We start from the raw sequence: 19,618 nt of genomic DNA, 5'->3' as shown, positions 1-19,618 counted from the left end.
CCTATTTGTATTATACACCATTCCTCTATCTTCTCTCATCTCTTCATTCAATCTTTGCTGTCATTTTTATGCTGATGACTCGCAAATCTTCTTTTCTTTTTCTGAATTTTCTCATCTCTCCACTGTAGAGTTTCCGCTTGTCTCTTCTCTGTCCAGTAGTGGAGGAACTCTCACTTCCTCCACCTCAATCTTATACTTTCTCTTCCCCATTTCCGGCTCGTTCTTCTCTTCTTTCCCGCCTATCAGCTTCCTTTTCCTCCTTCTGCTCGGAACATAGGGGTGGTCTTTGACTCTTCTAACTGTTACTCTTCTCATATCTCTCTTACTGCTCCTAACTGTTGGTACCTTTTGTTTAATCTTCGATGTGCTCGCCCTTTTCTTTTTTTTAATGCTACCAAACAATCGTTTCTCCATTATTTTCTCGTATTCGTATTGATTACTGTTCTTCTCTCCTGATTGGTCTGCCTGCTGCTCGTCTGGCCCCTCTCCACGCTATTTATAACTCTGCCATATGTCTACTTTTTGGACTTTCCACGATCCTCTACCCCCGATCCTCTATTTCATCTGCTCTTTTTACGACCGGTATTCTTTTTTGAGTCCTGTCTTCTGTTTCATTTTCTTTCTATTGTTTTCAAATGTCTCCATGGTCTCGCTCCCCCTTATCTTGCTTCCCTTATTTCTTGATGCTTACCTACCCGTATCCTCTGTTCTCAGTCCACTTATCGTCTAGTTGTCCCCAAACGTCCTTGTGCATCTTGTCTATTTTGCTCTTTTTCTCTTCCACTACATTGAAATTCTCTCCCTCTTCCAAATTGTTCTTCCCATACCCACTGTCCTTTTCACACCTGTTTAAAATCTCATCTTTTATTCCTGTCTTCTACCTTGTGATCAGTGGAAATTTGCCTCTCATACCTTCATTGATTGATGGTGCCATTCTTGTGTTCCTTTTCATTGTAATGCGCTTTGGAGAATGCGCGGTATAAATACAAATAAAATACAAACCCAAGAGATGTAAGGCACTGGATTGTATCCTCGGTTGTTGCGTTGCTGGTGGTAGAGATTCAGCGCGCACCAACTAGTCGTCTATATCTGGATAAACGTGGATGGCTGAACGATGGAGGTGGGCACCCACTGGAGCCAGGCACTTTGCGAACGCACTTGAAGCTGACTTCAACCCAAAGGGCAAGGCCTTGAATTGGTAGTGCATGCCTTGGACTTGAAATCGGAAGAAACGCCTGTGATGTAGATGAATGGGGATGTGAAAGTAAGCATCTAGGTCTAGAGGTGAAATCTCCATCTTTCAGCTGGTCCAGGAGGTGTTGCAACATCACCATGCAGGACTTTTGAGGCTTGAGGAATTTGTTTAGCCTCTTGGATTCTAGTATAGGTCATCCAGACTTTTTCTTCACCAGAAAGGGATCTATGTGAAATGACTGAATCCAAAAGTCTGAGTCTCAAAAGTCCATATACATTTTTATTAACTTTAACTCCCCCCACATATACATATTCAAACAAATAGGGGTCAGACTTTTGGGCTTCAGACTTTTTGCCCTCTGTAATTTCGTACAATACCCCAGAAAGTATCTAGAGTACACGGAGGTGCCCTGGAAGTAAGAATTAATGTTTTTCCACCTTTGGGATGGGAGAAAAGGGAGCACATTTTCCAATGAACTCCAGGGTAAGGCCCTGTTGAATGATGGACTGCCCCAATTTGTTGGTGGTGATGTTCTTCCACTGTGCAACTAAGCTGGCAACACCGCGGCCCCCCTCCTACCCCTCATGGGGGTGTTGAATTGGAGGGTTAGGGGTGGTGGCATGGTCAGGTCTGCTGACTCGACTTTTGGAGGAAGTTCTGCGTCATTGCTGGATTCATCTATAGGGTTGGGTGCGGCCAGTGCGGGATGTTTCTGGACAGTAGGAGGACCTGTAGTCTTTCAAAGTCCTTGAAAACCTTGCTTTACCAGAGTAAAAGGACTTGTGGCATTGTTGTAGAGTGTTTCAGTGTCGGCCTTGATGCCATGTTGGTTCCCGTCGATCTTCTTTCCGCATAGGTCGGTACCGTCAAAAGGCATATTAACCACCTTTAAGTGCACCTACGGCCATAAATGTGTGGCCTTCAACCACCCTTTGCCCATCTGGCGGAATCCTGTATCTGCTATGTCTGCGGCAATGGAGATGGCATGATCTGATGCTGCTTTCCCCTCATGTAGCAGTTAAAGCGCTTCATTCCGCTAGTTATCGAGGAGAAAATCTAGTATTGGCCCTAGTTTGAACCAGAGTTCACAGTGGTAGCGGGAGAGGATTGCAAGTTAGTTAGCCGCCTTGATGGCTGTTGCGGCTGTAGTGATGACTCTCTTGCCAAAGGTGTCTAGCTGTTTGCCCTCTTTGTCTGGAGGCACCATACAGGCAGAGGAAGGATTGGCAGAACGCTTACGGGCAGCTGCAGAGACAATTGAGTCTGGGCAAGGTTGCGTGCACAGGCACTTGGGTGCTGTTTCGAAGACTTTTTTTTTTTCTCAATGCAATTCTTATTAGAGGGCGCTGAAAATTGGTTCCTCTTCAGTAGGAGGGCATCTCCCACATATCCTCTAGTATTGGAATGGCCACCAGTGATTTTCTGGCAGATTCACGCAGTTTGTAGAGGAATCGTTCCTTTATCTGTCCCTTGGGTAGAAGATCAAAAGGTTTTGCAGATGTTGACATAAGGGCATGGAGAGAGCCAATCTCATCCGGGGACAAGTCTCTTGGTGGTAGGTCTGCTGGCTCACCGTAACCAGATACCTGATCTTCAAACTCGTCTGTAGATTGCGCGCATGGAGAACCATCTGTCGGATAGTCTGTGTCTGTATCTGTGAGGATGACTGGTGATAAAAGTGGAGCTTCTGGAAGAGGTTTGAGAGGTGGAGGAGGAGCCAGGCCTTCCCTAACAGGAAACTCACAAGGTTATTTTTGAGCAGGCAACTGGAGCCGCTGTTGGAGCTCCGAAACAAGTGTTTGTAGTGCGGATAATATATTCATCGAAATCTCTTGAGCCAGAAGGCATGCCGATCGGGGCGGTTGTCACTGGAGATAGATGAGCAGGTCCTTGTGGTAGAGGAAGCCCTTGCTTTGGAGGAGCTGGAGGAGGAATGTTAGCAACAGGAGTCACCTTTTCCACCTTCTCTTCTTCTTCAGAGGACACAACCTCTGAATCCGCACCCAGCTGCTGCAGTATTTGCTCAGGCGGAGCCATGGATGGAGATGGAACGGCAGACTGTACGTAAGGAGCCAATGAAAACAGTGTCTGAGCACGAGTTAGGCTTGGAAGATAAGAATTTGTGGATAGAGCATCCCTGTCCACAGCAACACCACTTGGGAATGTGGAGACCTAGGGTGTGTGAACAGGAGACATCAATGATGCAGACATGCTTGGTGATGGCATAGGTCTGGATGGTAAAGAAGAAGTTATTGAGAAACCTTTGTCATTGATGACATGGTTGATGGGACGGACGTAGCAGTCTTCATCATCGACTTAGTTGGCTTGGTCTTCGACGAGGTGGTCGATGGAGTCGTCAACAGGGTAATGGTCATCATGGAAGAGGACTTTGTCATTGTCAAAGAATTTAGGGTGACTGAGTTGTCGACAATGATGCCATTGAAGGAACTGTAGTTGTGGACAAGCACCGCCTTTCTGAAGAGTGCTTCTACGACAAAGCTGTCGACGAAGGCGCTCTGGGCACCGAAGGGGTCAATTATTGATCGTAGGCATAGATGGAGACAACGACACTGTCGATGAGGGAGAAACCCGAGCGTGTGATCCATGTCCCTTTTTTGCCTTCTTCCCTAAGAAGGTTTTTTGTGGATCCTCAACCTCTCGGAAAAGGGAGTGTGCTCTAGGGGTCAGCTGTGCCTGGAAGAGGCATAACTACAGACAGAGGCAGAGTCCGAGACCCCGGCAACTTCACCCAACCAGGCCACTAACCTGCAGTGGTGGTCCTTGCAGGTCTTGGATGAGAACGACTGACAGATCACACAGCTGGTGAAGTCGTGGTCCGGGTAAAGACCAGGAAGATCTTCAATGTAAATGTTCTTCAGGTTGCATGCCAAGCAGGCCTTGAATAGGCTTTTCATGCTCGCGTCCAGCATCTCCACGGACTCCTGAAAGCCTCAGATGGAAGATTGAAACTCTGGAAGTAATGGAATGGGCCAAAACCTCACTGCCATGGGTGAGAAGAAAAGCAGCACCAAACTGAAAGATTAGATGGAAAGAAGTTGCAAAAATAGAAAAATATCATTGAATTTTTAGAAGAGAAAAGTCTTGAGCACTCCCATCACTTAAGGTGCGGTAAAAGGCATGAAGATGGCCTCCAGGGTTGGAGCTAAGGGGACCTGTCTAATTGGCTGTGAGCAATATAACCCAAAATGACTAATAGAGCACTTAAGTTAATAAAGCACTAAAGTGACAAGCACTTTCAAAATTTCAAGTATACAGCGTTTGTTGCAGACAATTCCCAGCCTGATGGTGGGGAATATTAAAAAGCATGTGAATCCATGAAAGATCCAATGCTGGAGAATAACTTGTTTTGCTTCTGCTTTACAAGTTAAAAAATGAGTGTAAGAACATGGAGTGGCATGTCATTCCACTGGATTAACAGCTTAGTAACAAATCAGAAAGACTCTTGCTAGAAGGGGACACGCTTCTTCCACAGAAGGGGTTCTGACAAAATGACTTCTGCTTTACCCTCATCAAGGGTCTACACAGATAAGACCACATCACCCCGGCCTTCATTGACTTTCACTGGCTCCCATTGCACGCAGAAATCACTTTCAACTGTTGCTGCATCAGCCATAAGGCAGACGCCCTCAATTCACCCAGCTACCTCGCGGAGAAACTCTGCATCTCCGGCAGACAGTGCACCACCAGAAGACAGTACACGCGCAGACTTGAAATCCGCTGCTGCAAAAAGGAAAGGACTAGAAAACAAGAATTCTCTGCCTATGCCTCATGACTATGGAACCTCCTCCCCGTCGGCATCTGACTCGCCCCAACGCTCCAGAAATTCAGAAAAGAACTTAAGACCCACCTTTTCAAGGAATCTCTCCTCAACACCTAGCCCATCACGTCTCCCCTAACGCCACCCAACTCGCTAGACGCCGCCTGCCCCTCTCCTCCCTGCCACCTAGTACAGCTGTAACCCTCCTATGTCCCCCTCTGTATCCTACCCCCGCTCTATATCTGTTCTGTTATTACAACTGAAAAGTACTCCATTATGCATCTGTAATGTTGTACACATCTGTAAAGCACTCAGTTATGTATGTGTATTGGTGTATACCTCTGTAAAGAGCTCATTTGATTCTCCAAGCTACGTCTGTGCCCAATAAATACAACAATAATAATAATAATAATAAAACAGAAGTACAATGATAAGTAGTGGCTAACCGCCTACTCAGCCCTCTCGCTTCTACAAACCAACAGTGATCTCAAACATAAAGGTGATAAAAACTGTGCCGAGCGAAGGCTATACTTTTTCAAATGTCTATGACTAGCCATAGCTACTATGGTATTTCAGCATGGCAAGTTATTGCTACTCTTTCACCCTTACGCTGGGCATGCATTTGAAGCTCAAGTGCCCCCATCATGCTCCTCTCACCACTAAGGGCCAGGCCTGCTCACAATAAATGGTCTCCACTCACCTCAGTGATCCAGCTTGTGATCCCGCACGACCTTGCCAGAGAAGTGGAGGACGGGCAGAATTGATATGGTTGCCCATGGCTGCCGTAACACTTGGGGAAAAGGTGAATTGTGGGGGTATACTGATGCAACAGCAACATGGAGGCAACAATCCGACAAGCTAGTGTAGGAAAAAGGGGTGGAGGGGTGGAAGGGTCGCTTTATTGAGGATACATGGGGGCTTAGTGCCACCAAAATTGAGTTGCGGGGCTGATAGTCCAGCAAGTCGAGAGGGGTGAAGACGCTCCCTTCCTCGAAATGGTGCACAACTTTGCAACGGGCTCAGCGATATGTAGCAATAAACAATGCACAATGGAAGCGAGTAAGGACAATTTATGTTTTGCACGTTCTGTCTGTCATATAGAGGAATGACTGAACTGGGCCTGCACTAACACAGATTGAACAGAATACGTTAATGTAATTATTAATTAAATGTTGTGGTCAAGGTGAGAAATAATGAATATGAAAAACTAAAAGCAGATTACAATGTGGTCTTATTAAAGCATGACAAGACCAAGTTCATCTTGATTGAACACTTTTGAATGGTTTATAGTGATAAATTCGAATGACATTATGTCGAAAGTCATAATGTCGAAAAAAATAAATAAATAAAAATCGAAAATAATAATTCGAATCTCTATTTTTAATTGCTTTTTGTTCGAAATGGGGGGGTTCCCCCCCAACCTCCTTTTTTTAAAACTTTTTTTGTTTTATCTCTTTTTTTTACTCGCGGAACCCAAAAAAAAACAAATAAAAAAATGTAACATTCAAATTTTTTTTTCGACATTTTTCTTTTCGACATTATGTCTTTCGCCATAATGTTTTCGACTTTTTCACTGCCTACCCACTGCCTACCCCTTTGAATACTAGGGAACTGGTTCACAAATAATAAGGCACTCTTTAGCAAACTAATGTGAATAATGGGCTAACTCGCAGCTTAGTTTTCGGGGTGCCCCCCATTCACCAAGATGTTCAAAGGGTTAAACATAAAAAGCCCTGAACCTTTTCACATAAGTCATTGTCCCTCCAGGGAAACTATCTTCTTGTTGCCAGATTTCCAACAAAGATGGGCAACAGAACGTTCACACATCTTCTTATGTGTTTTTTATCCTCCAGGCCAAACTTACTCTACAACACTAGAGTTCTCCAAGTTTGGCGAAAATTCTAAAAAAGCCTATCCTTTGAAGTCTATGCCTTCTGCATGATATCTGGGTCAACACAGTGCCAATACACATCCCCTCGGCCTTGTGTTCCTTTCTCTCATGAACATTCTTATGTCTCACCATGACATTGTATTCTCTTAGAAGTCTTGCTTGTCTCTTTAGCAGTCCATTTCTCAGAATCAGGCTCAAGTTTCTCTTCAAGAACTATGAATCCCAAGTCTCTCCAAGTCCTTCAATTGTCTTAAAGTCCTCTTAATCCTTTCAAAGACCTCAAGGTTCTCAGGAATCTTTTAGTTATTTCAACTTACGATTCCCCCAGCCTTCTCACTGGTCTCTCCATGACCATGGACCTTTTCAGACTTCTCTCCAGTCCTTCCCTGGACCCACCATTGTTTTGCCCAGGTTTCTTACATGTTTCAACACAACCGATGATTCTGTCGGGTTCTTCTCATGCCACACCACAATATTGGTCTCTTTTGGGTTCCTCTTCAGTCTCACTACGATTTTGGTTCTACTCAGGTCACACACATGATCCACCAGGACCTTGGTTTCTTTCCGGTTCTTCTCACTTCTTACCACAATCTGGGTTTCACTTAGATGTATCTTAGCCCTCACCATGACCTTGGTTTCTCTCTGGTTTCTCTCAGTACTCTTCATGATTTTGGCTTCTCCCAAACCTATCCAAGGTTTCTCCATGACCAGATTCCACTTTGGTCTCACCATGGCCTTTGTTTCTCTCTGGTGTCTCACCGGGCTCTCCACAACATTAGTTTCTCTCAACAGAACAATCTTGACAGTTATGGGTATTTTGACACCACCTCTCCAGGGTCCTCTTCAAACAGACTATATTCTCATCCTCCTGTCAACGGTTCCTTTTCTCAGTTTTCACAAGGAAGGGCATCGCCTTCAGGCCTTACCTCTGGTATAAAACTCTGTAGATAGTCTGGTGTACCCTTGCAAGAGTAACTATTGCAGTAAGCAGCAAATGCACTGCCATTTCCTAGGAAATGTTCTTCCAGTGTATCAAGGAGCGGATGAAAGGCCATCTGCTGCATACCAGTTTTCTCTTGAGGAGCGCTCTCCCCCTTATTTCACATGGTTTTGTCCTTGACTCATCGAACTGCGCTAGCTCCTGATGCAAGCCTGCATCATCTTCAAATCTTTCTGCATCATCTACATGACTGTACACTGAAGTCCCCAAGCTACTTCACTAAGAAACTCAGCATCTCTGGAAGCCTAAGGGCCACCAGAAGTAAGGATGCGTGCAGACTTGAACTCTGCCAGTGAAGGAAGGAAAGAACCAGAATACAGGCCTTCTCTTCCTACTCTCCAAGACTCTAGAAACTCCTCCCCATCAACATTAGACTTGCCCCTCGCATCTACAGTTCACAAAGGAGATCAAGACCCTCCTCTTCATGAAATGGCTCCTCCCTTCCGTACACATCCTCCACTCCGTACTCTCCCTGAGACTGGGCAATCCAATTTCCACTGTTTCCTTCTCTGGTTGCTTGCAGATCCCTTGCTGACAAATGACCTGACTCCTTCCCCCCGTTGTTAGTGCCCCACTCCCTTATGTCTCTGCTTCTCCTACCATGTTCTTTCCCCTATGACTGTAAAGGGCTTTGTTGCTTCCCAAAGCTAGGTCTGCGCTCAATAAATACCCTATTAATAATAATTATAAAGTTAGTGATTTAACATGCTGCAAAAAGATGATTTATTGTACTTCTGGGCCTTATTGTAACTGTTCTCTGTGGTCTTTATTTACTCTCGTATTGTGGTCATTATTAGTTCTAAGGTATTGGTCGAGATTTCAATGTCTTGGGAGGATAGCTCAGGGACAACATTCTTACCTTGGAAACAAGACGACAGGGAGCAACACAGGTTCGATTCCCGGGTCCATGCTTAGAAACCTCTGGGTATTAAGCGCGTTATAAATAACCTATTATATCATATCATTACTGTTTAAATTGCTTAAGCGTCCAACCTGAGACTTTCAACAGGGATGTAGCCCCTGGTGTCATTAACAAATGTGAGTGGGTGTGCATCCACAGTGTTCTGTGGACTTGCAGCAAGTGGAGCCCACTTTATTAAGCGACTGCAAGCATTCTGGTTCTTGCTCAGTAACCTGTGTTAGTTAGTTCTGTGCAGTTTGGCTTCTTTATGCAATCTGCGAACCTCTGTGCTTCAAGTTGCAAGCCAGTTATACTACCATTGCAGGGATTTGTTGCCAAATTCATGTTGTCTTCATTGTGGCCGTTTGAGGGGATTCTAATAAGATTATTCATGAAATCTTTACATCTGCGCCATGGGCCTTTATTGGAGTTTGACCCTCCTATGGCATACTGGAACCTGGAGTTCCAAATCTTCTTTACAGAGAAAGTTGATTCATTCTGCTTCAAAGCGATACTGTGGCTCTGAGGGTAAGACTAGCCCTAGGTATCCAACTCCATCCACCCTCCGGTGGGCACAAAAGGTAGCGACCAGACAATCTGTAACAGATTTCCATCTGCTAGAGGGAATCTCCCAGACTTTTCAAAATGTTAGGACATTATTAATGGATTTGGTCATGAAAATGAGATCTGCTGGACGATCAGAGTTTCAGACAGTGCTCTGTGATTAGGAATAATGCAGAAAAAGGCTAGGGGCACACATGTATCAATGCTGGAATTGTATACTGACAAAGCCCAGAGCTGCTATGTAGTTTAGCAACACTGCAGTCATAGATCACATGTGCTTTGCAGTAAGCAGCATGTTGGAACTCCGGTTCCAACACACCAGTGTCTGCCTTCACCTGTGGGCCACGTCACCTAAATTTTATATGCTTGTGTGGTCCCAGGGTCTGGTGGTGGATTAATATCTAAATATAAGCTGTGCCTGGTTTGACATGGTGACTCCCGGGCAACTACAATTATAAAGGCCAAACGAATTTGGTGTACAGGGACTCTTTCGTGAGGTGGCCCTATGTGTATTTAGTTATTTGAGCTGAGTTTTACCCAAGGGAACCAGCCAAGGAATCTTTTTTTTTTTACCCCCCCCCCCCCCCCCGAGGAGGCTTGTCACTTCCTCCAGGGAAAAAGAAATTTCCTGGTGCGTTAGCTGGCTACCAATGTTCAAAGGTAATCCTGGCTGTACAAGGGCCCGCTCCAACCAAGGTGCTGCTTACTGGAGACGCTCATGTAGGCGCAGTAAGGGTGGAGTTAATGTAGCCCAGGAGAGGACTTTCCAGAGAAAGAAGGGCTCCACCTTCTTGGGATTTCCTACAGCTCCCAAACTTCCTGTGCCTCTCCCTACTTCCAACAGACAGAGCACTGTAGGAATGACATCGGAAGGCAAAGGACTCTTGTTATAGCAGCAGGGATTGGCCCTTTACAGAAGTCTTCGAATGGTTGCATCCACAGTTGGCATTTATATAAGGAATCACCTTTTAACTTGAGAAGAAGAATTTTGCTGGAACTTTATTGGGGTATCAGTCTATCATATTCCCCTGCCATAGTGGTGAACATAAGGATTCCAAGGAAGGAGCAAGTCCTTCTCCTCCACCCAATTCAGGAGTACATTTGGAGCGACCTACTATTTTAAAAAACCTGCTCGTCAGTGGTACCGAGTACTGAGTAGTGCAGTTACAGATTTTGCTAATGGAAATCCTCTGGTATGCACAGGCTGACACAGAATTCTACAAGGAATATACTGATATACTAGTGCCACACTTGTTGGAAGTATGTGTTAAGGCATATGCAATACGCAAACTACCGCAATCGTCGAATATGGACAAAAGTATAGTCCTGCCCAATATTATTGTGCTTCTGAAACCAAATAAGAGACCTGTACATTATAGCTCCTATCATCTGGTATGCTGAAGACAGACTCACATTTCCTCAAATACCCCCTGCATGGTCTCACAGCATACAGGGGACCTATTGTGTCGACCCGCCTGCCTACTGCTGACACCACATAACACTGCATGCTGGACAGGGACAGACAGTCACGTGCTCTATGGCAATCTCCCTGGCTGGCGAGGGCAGAAGAAGGACCTATCCGATCATTTGAGACTCTGGACTGGGTTTCAAAGCAACTCAAACACAGGAACATCTCTGGCCTCTGGTTCCTGCCCCAAATCACTTGTCAGCTACCCCTACACAGACAACGCATGCCTGTGCCAAGTATTACTGGCACTTGTTGAACCTCACTGTGTGTTGGATCTAACCAACCAACTCACCAGCCCGATACTGAATCAGCACTGCAGAACACTTCCAGACTCCCATAGCCATACTGCCAGATCCAAAAAACAAGGCTACAAAGTATCTGTAGTGGTTGACCTGCCTTACAGAGCCAGAGTGAAATTAAGACATTACTCCGTATCTTATAAAACACAACTTCATTTAACTGGAACATTTGCTGCTGAAACGTTTGCCTGTTTTCAAACCGAGAGTGGCCCCTTATTTTAAAATCTGTATTTTCCTTTATAGGAGTGGGTCATTCATGCTTTCATTATTTGTGTGTGTGTTCGGTTTGATTAATATATGTTATGATAGAATGTTGATTGGACACTTCTTTAAGTTTGGTAACATAGCACTAGTATTTTTTGGATGTTTCTGTGCTAGCTCACACCCCTACTGGACAGTATAGCCTGCCTTCAGCCTTTTCTACCTTAAAAGGAGAAGGAGGTATGCCATTCAGATTGTGTATGTCTCACCTTGGATCACTGCTGGTTTAGTAGTAGTATGGTAACGAGAAGGCACTTTAGTCACTACTCACCCATGTACTCCTGCCGAACAGCAGTTATGTGTCACACCAACACAATTCCTCGTGGCTTTGCACCTCCACGCAAAAGGATGGGGCGTTTCTTTAACGCACCACAATGTGTACATTACAGAAACTACAAAAAGAAGTTGGCCATTTTATATGTGTGTCACAAACTCGGGTAACTGGCGTGTATGGAGAAGGTGGAGATTAGGTCTCCATTAGAATGTGCCGTTACGTTTCCTTCCCAACGTGAGCGGCGGTCTAGTGGTTTTCAACATGGCTGCCGCCGAGTTCTATTTACCATCCTTCACCTGGCGGCTCGGCGCGTTGCAACTCACTGGATTTCTCCTCGTTGCGAGCGCTCCACATCATTTCTCTTGGCGGCGGTCCGCCCATCTTTCTGTTAAACTTCTGCTAGTTTTTCTCTCTGCGTTATTTTCCTCACTTTCACCCCGCTCGTATTTCTGCCTTTTTCTTGTTCTTTCATTTTCTCCGTTTCTCCTAGCCTCCACTTTCCTTACTTCTGCGTTTATTTTTCTTCTTCCCCAGCCTGTCAGGTACTTGCTATTCCCCTCCTGCTTTCCAGGAGATTTCATTTCCCTCGAGCACCTGAAGGTTATCCTGCCTACTACTTGTGTTCAGATACTCCATTTAAGAACTCGATTCTTTATTTCCTCACGGACAATCTGCAGTGCATATCCCTTCGTCTACGAAGGCAGCCAGAATTGTAGGCGTTTGCCGTTTGTTACTCTCAAGACAAACAGACCGGTTCATCAGCAGTGACTATCTGGAATTTTTTTTTTGCGTTAGATGCTTTTTCCCCTACAATGTTCCAGCTGTTGTGGAGAGGGGTCACCGGAGATTCCTAGGACTTGAATCACAGTGGCTTCGTTCCGAGGCAGGCCTTATCTGCACAAAAAAAGAAGGAGGCTTCTTGGCGAAACCGAAGAAAGAAGTTGGATTATTCATCAACCACCTCAGGTGAGGAGGAAGGGGAGGAAGACGTACTCCAATATTTAAGTGAGGAGGAGGATATTACTGACAAATCTGATAGCTTGCAACGCCTAACAGAAGATATGGCTACGTCTCAGCAGATTCAAGAGCTAGTGGCAGCGGTCCAAGCCCATAACCTTGAGGTTCAGGCTCTCAAAACGGACAATGCAGCCTTACAACAAAGAGTTGCTGCTAGAGAACAACAGACTTCCGATCTCCCCCCCTCTACCACTAGTTTGAGGGAAATTTGATGGGTCTGAAAAGAAGGTTAAGGAGTTCTTGGAGGCCTGTAACATTCATTTTGCCTTTAGAAAGGGCGCATTTGCTTCCGATCATGCTAAGGTGGGTTTCATGATTACCCATATGACTGGAAACGCTTTGGCGTGGGCAACCCCATTAGTGTCTCGGTCCAACCCAGTATTACAAGATTTCGCCGCTTTCAAGAACCACCTACAGCAGACATTCCTAAGGACTGAATGTGCCTTTGTTGCCAGTGAAGACCTGTTGGATGTGCGCCAAGTAAGCTCAGACCTACTTACTTACATTTCACCCTTTAAAAGATTAGCTGCCGAGGCTGGCTGGCAAGAACAGGCCCAATACACCATATTTCGCAGGGTTCTGAGTGAAGAATTAAAGGATGGATGAGCTCGCTCAGATTCCTCGCCCGGATACCTTTTCTGACCTTCTTACAGCAGTTCTAAGAATACACTTCCGCATGACAGAACGAAGGAATGAGAAGAAGAAGAACCGTAGTTCTGTATCCTATTCTGAAGCCAACCCCATACTTCCTTCACCTGCTACGCGCCCTGTCAGAGATGAGCCTATGCAAATAGGAACCACTCGAGCTCCATTAACTCCTGAAGAGAGAAAGAGGAGAAAAGATGGGAGCCTCTGCATGTACTGTGGTGCTTCCACACACCTTTTGAGGGACTGTCCAGATGTTCCCCCTAGGAGGTTGGGAAACGAGTGCCCTCGATAGTTAACTGGACGGACTATCGAGGGGCGACCACCAGTCCCTACACAACGCTTTCTGTAACCTCTGCAAAGACGTCTGAAGATTCACGTCTCATGGTTGTTGCCATCAAGATCCAGTTCAGAGGGAGGGAAGTCGAGACGCAGGCTCTGCTGGACTGCAGAGCTGCGGGTAACTTCTTGGACACCCCATGGGCCGATAAGGTGGGTTTAAAGAGAATCGCCAAGACGGAAGATCAAAAGGTAGAAGGTGTGGATGGGACACCCCTGTGTTCCGGACTAATCACGCATACTACTGAAGAAGTAGAAGTCTTCATTCAACAGCATTCAGAAAGAATGAGGTCTGATATCATTCGTGCAGCCCACTTTCCAGTCATATTGGGGATAGGATGGCTCAGAAGACATAATCCCACCATAAACTAGACCAACAACCTAGTTTTCACTCCAGTTACTCTAAGGAGGAATGCCTACCAAAACCACTATTTGAAACTGTGAAAACAATAAGTTCTACCAAGGCCAGTTCTATCCATTGCATATCCAGCTATCTGAGTTTACGGAAGTCTTTAAGGAACAGACTCCTCAAGAACTACCTCTGCATCGACCAGAGGATTGCAGAATCGATTTGGTTCCCCAGGCCTTGGTTCCTTTCGGCAGGATGTACCCCCTTTCTGTGTCAGAAAAGAAGGTACTTAGGCGCGATCTTGATGACAATCTCGCTAATGGGCTTCATCAGACCTTCCCGGTCCCCTGCTGGGGCTTCTTTGTTTTTTATTCCCAAACGAGACACTAAAGAATTAAGACCTTGTATAGACTATAGAGGTCTGAACAAGCTAACCATCAGAGATCGCTACCCAATGCCCATCATTTCAGAGATTTTGGAGTCTGTCCAAGGTTTAAACTAGACCTCCAAAACGCTTATCACCTGCTCCGGAATCAGGGCAGGTGATGAATGGAAGACTGCCTTTCGCACTCCCTACGGCCTGTTCGACTATCAGGTGATGCCATTCGGGCTGGTCAACACCCCTTCAGTATTCCAACGTTTTATGGATCGCCTGTTCTCGGATCTACTGGGTCAATCCACTATAGTGTACCTCAACGATATCCTGGTATTTTCTCGTACTCTAGAGGACCACCAGCAGCATGTCAAAGAGGTACTACGCAAGCTCCGGTTACATCACCTCCTCGCTAAACCTGAAAAGTGTGCTTTCTCACTATCCTCGATCTCCTATTTGGGGTTTATTTTATCTGACCAAGGAGTCACCATGGATCCCAAGAAGGTATAAGCTGTTTTGACATGGCCACCACCCTCCTCGGTCAAGGAAATCCAAATATTTCTCGGTTTGGCCAACTTTTACCAGAAGTTTATACCAGAATTCTCCCAATTTACACTTCCGATCACTTCTCTTTTGAAGAAATCCTCCGTTCCTTTCAACTGGACTAAGGAGGCCGATGACAGATTTTCCCGCATCAATTAAAGATTCTGCACGGCTCCTGTTCTGAGACAGCCCGATCAACATCAACCCTTTATACTGGAAACCGATGCTTCTGCCGCGGCGGTGGGAGCTGTCCTCCTTCAGTCCAACAATGCCATAGAACATCCCATTGCCTACTTCTCAAAGACTTTGAGCCCTAGCCAACGGAGCTACCCAGTTATCGAACGTGAGCTGTTGGCCATGAAACTAGCCTGCCTTGAGTGGAGACATTTGCTCCAAGGAAGTCTACATCCCTTTCTAATACGGACAGATCACAAGAATCTGCAGGTGTTAAAACAACAGGAATGTTACAACACCCACCAAGCCAGATGGGCTCACTTTTTTGCTCAATTCCATTTCAGCATTACGTACATACCAGGTTCCCAAAACCAGATAGCTGAAGCTTTGTCTTGTAAAGAAGACTTCGACAAGTATCCCACGCAAAGAAAGGAGCTGATGTTTCCCCGTACAAAGATTGTCTCGCCAGTGACTTCTTTTTTACAACAAGTCCAAGAGGCTTCCCTCAGCCTGGAGGAGCCAACCTCTACCTTAATGAAGCAACCGTTGGAAATAAGGGATGGGCTATACTTTGCCCAAGGGAGGTTGATCATTCCCACTTGCGATCTCAGACAAAGGGTTCTCCGGTGGTACCATGACTCTAAGGTCGCTGGACACCGGGGAATAAGGAGGACTCTGGAATTACTCCAGAGGTCATTCTTTTGGCCCAACATGAGAGCAGACACTCACGAGTACGTTCAAACCTGTCTAGTTTGTTTACAGAGCAAGCATCTTACACAGAAGCCGTTGGGATTCCTTCAACAAGAACCAATTCCACCTGGACCCTGGAGGCATATCTCAACCGACTTCATCGTTGAGTTACCCGTCTGGCAAGGCTGTTCATGCATTATGGTTACTGTAGACTCTTTCTCTAAGCTAGCACACTTCTCCCCCCTGGCCGGAATACCCACCGCCTCTGTTATGGCAGATATCTTCCTGAAGGACATTTTCAGATTACATGGTCTCCCTCAGATGATAGTATCAGATCAGGGCAGTCAATACACCTCAAAATTCTGGAAGGTCTTGTGCGAAAGATTGGGTATTGAAAGAGCTCTCTCATCGGGATTTCATCCCCAAACCAACGGCCAGACAAAGAGGCTGAATGGAACCTTAGAACAGTACCTCCGATGTTTTATCAACCAACAACAGGATAATTGGGTTTCTTTACTCCCCACAGCTGAGTATGCATACGACAACTCCATACACCCTGCTCTAGGTATCAGTCCTTTGTACTGTACCTATGGGATACATCCCCAATCCATTGTACCTACTTTCTTGGTGGAGTCTAACATACCATCTATTGAGACTTCACTTAGTCAAATCAAAGAGGCCCACAATAACGCTAGACGGAGTCTTAAAGAGGCGCGTAAGTCGCTATAAGGAACAAGCCGATAGGCACCGAAGACAGGTACCGGAATGGGGGGTAGGTACCAAGGTTATGCTTTCCATCAAATTCTTACCTTGCTGAGTCCGTCCCTCCAAATTGTCTCCACGTTACATCAGTCCTTATGAGATACTTTGTAAGATTAATCCTGTAGCCTATTGCCTTAAGTTACCAAAGAACCTAAGACGGATACATCCAGTTTTCCATTCCTCTCTCTTACGGCCTTTTTTGCCTGGTACCAGGATGCAGTCTGCTCCCAAACTGCCTGTATTAACAAGCTCTACTTCTGAGGAGTACGAAGTCTCTCTGATCCGGCACTCCAGATATCACAGAGGTCGCTTAGAATATTTGGTCCACTGGAAGAGGTATCTCCCACTTCCGAGGATTCCTGGGAGCCTTGGTCTAATATTCGGGCCCCTCTTTTGTTGAGAAGGTTCCATAGATTCCACCCGGGAAAGCCAAGAGGACCAGGCCTTTGAGGGGGGCATACTGTCACAAACTCGGGTAACTGGCGCATATAGAGAAGGTGGAGATTAGGTCTCCATTAGAATGTGCCGTTACGTTTCCTTCCCAACGTGAGCGGCGGTCTAGTGGTTTTCAACATGGCCGCCACTGAGTTCTATTTACCATCCTTCACTCGGCGGCTCGGCGCGTTGCAACTCACTGGATTTCTCCTTGTTGCGAGCGCTCCACATCATTTCTCTTGGCGGCGGTCCGCCCATCCTTCTGTTAAAACTTCTGCTAGTTTTTCTCTCCACGTGATTTTCCTCGCTTCGACCCCGCTCGTATTTCTGCCTTTTTCTTGTTCTTTCATTTTCTCTGTTTCTCCTAGCCTCCACTTTCCTTACTTTTGCATTTATTTTTCTTCTTCCCCAGCCTGTCGGGTAATTGCTATTCCCCTCCTGCTTTCCGGGAGATTTCATTTCCCGCGAGCACCTGAAGGTTATCCTGCCTACTACTTGTGTTCAGATACTCCATTTAAGAACTCGATTCTTTATTTCCTCACAGACAATCTGCAGTCCATATCCCTTCGTCTACGAAGGCAGCCAGAATTCTAGGCGTTTGCCGTTCGTTACTCTCAAGACAAACAGACCGGTTCATCAGCAGTGATTATCTGGAAGGTTTTTTTTTTTTACGCCAGAGGCTTTTTCCCCTACAATAGTCTGGCTGTGGCGGAGAGGGGTCACCGGAGATTCCTAGGACTTGAATCACGGTGGCTTCATTCTGAGGCAGGCCTTATCTGCACAAAAAAAGAAGGAGGCTTCTCGGCGAAACCGAAGAAAGATGTTGGATTATTTATCAACTACCTCAGGTGAGGTGGAAGGGGAGGAAGACGTACTCCAATATTTAAGTGAGGAGGAGGATATTACTGACAAATCTGATAATGTGCCCTTTATGATCTTTTTTATTTTCAATGTGTAATAAATGTTCAACTCAGATGTTGCAGCTCCTAGGTTGCAGAACAAGCATATGAACATTGTACAACTGGCAACAGAACGGCTCAGTCACTATTATTTTTATGTGCTTCCCCTTTCTTCATTAGACCTCTTCCAATGTAACATCCAAGGGATGCGCAACTTAAATCAGGCATTTGGCACTAAGGAATTCCCACATCCTGCAACCCATAAACTTTAATTTTATTTTAGATAACTTGCTTCTAGAGATGCAGTTTCAGTTAAATACTAGATTTGATGCAGTCTGCCCACTTTCAAGAGACTGCATTGTGGATTGCAGATATGGCCTCAGGAAGTAATATAAATGTTGTCCCTGGTCATGTTTAGCTTCCTCCACAATGACTAAAGAGGCCCCAATATAATTGTGCTCTTCTTAATTGACATCACGCCTGTTAAATATAAGTTCAGAGTTCACTGGTATTGCTATGACAGGACATTTGTTTTTATTTATATAGCTTTAAATATATTTATGCTTTTGAACCGTCTACAGGGACACTTCAATCCTAAGCCCCACTGGTCGCCTAATAGTTAGGAATTCTACGCTGTTCAATGTAATCACAGATCTTTTCTATTTATAATTATCTATTTTAATTCATACATTAGTTTTCCTCACAGGAAACCTAAAAAAATATGCTTTAAGGGTATAATGTTATTTAACCTATAAATTGATAGGGGTCCAAGAGGACCCTTGTCCCAGACATTCTTTAAAAAATCACCAAGGGGCACATGGGCCCATCCACATAGCCATCAGGGATATTATTATTAATATTAGGGTATTTATTGAGCACGACCTACCTTTGGGATGCAACAGACTGCTTTACAATCAATTGGGGAAGAACACAGTGAGAGAAGCAGAGAAAAACGGATCTGGGAGCTAACGGGGGAAGTAGGGCAATTGGTAGCATGGGGGAAGACAGTGGGGAGCATATCAATGAGTCTCAGGTAGGGAGGGGAGTGCATGGTGTGTGAACCTAGGTGTTAAGGAGGAGCCATGCTTTGAAGAGGAAGGTCTTGAGCTCTACCATGAACTGTAGAATTGGTGGGGGAGGTCTGATGTCGATGGGGAGGAGGTCCCAGAGTCTTGGAGCGTAGACAAAAAAGACCTGTCTTCTGGTTCTTTCCTTCCTGCACTGTCATAATTCTCCAGAGATGCCGAGTTTCTCAGTGAGGTAGCTTGGGGACTTCAGAGTGCCAGCATTGTAGATGATGCAACAGGATTTGAATATGATACAGGCTTGCAGCAGAAGCCAGTGCAGTTCGATCAGGGTCAGGGTGATGTGGTCGAATTTGCGGAGTCCTTTAATGAGTCTTGCTGAAACATGCAGGACACATTTCAGGGGTGCCAGGCTGGCTGCCAGAAGGCCTCCCAAAGGGGCATTGCCACCTTTCAGGTGGGAGAGGACCAAGTCTTGGCACAGCGGATCTAAAGTTGTTTCATGGGATGAAGGGCTTGATTTTCAGGAGGAGTGAAAGTTGGTACATGGCCGTTTGTGTCTTCCTTGTCATGTGCTGTTTGAACGTGCGGTGTCTGTTGATGTTGAAATTAATGGACTTGGCACAGAGGGCCAGCTGGGGTGTGAATCGCTCTAGGTTCATAGCAGGAAGCCAGGGATATATGATGATCATAATGATGTATGCGAAGGACAAACAAAATCATTAAATTACACAAA

General features: G+C 45.5%; 1 protein-coding gene across 14 annotated transcripts in view; it reads right to left on the bottom strand.

Moving 5' to 3' along the window:
• DOCK7 (dedicator of cytokinesis 7) overlaps positions 1-19,618 on the bottom strand; it is a 1,498,361-nt gene that overhangs the window by 972,039 nt on the left and 506,704 nt on the right. The window lies entirely within an intron of this gene.

The sequence above is a fragment of the Ambystoma mexicanum genome, chromosome 1q (assembly GCF_040938575.1).
Source record: "Ambystoma mexicanum isolate Mex_15411 chromosome 1q, UKY_AmexF1_1, whole genome shotgun sequence".
In the NCBI taxonomy this organism is placed as follows: domain Eukaryota; kingdom Metazoa; phylum Chordata; class Amphibia; order Caudata; family Ambystomatidae; genus Ambystoma; species Ambystoma mexicanum.
The sequence above is the reverse complement of the archived record's forward strand: the minus strand, read 5'-3'. Positions and strand labels throughout refer to the sequence as shown.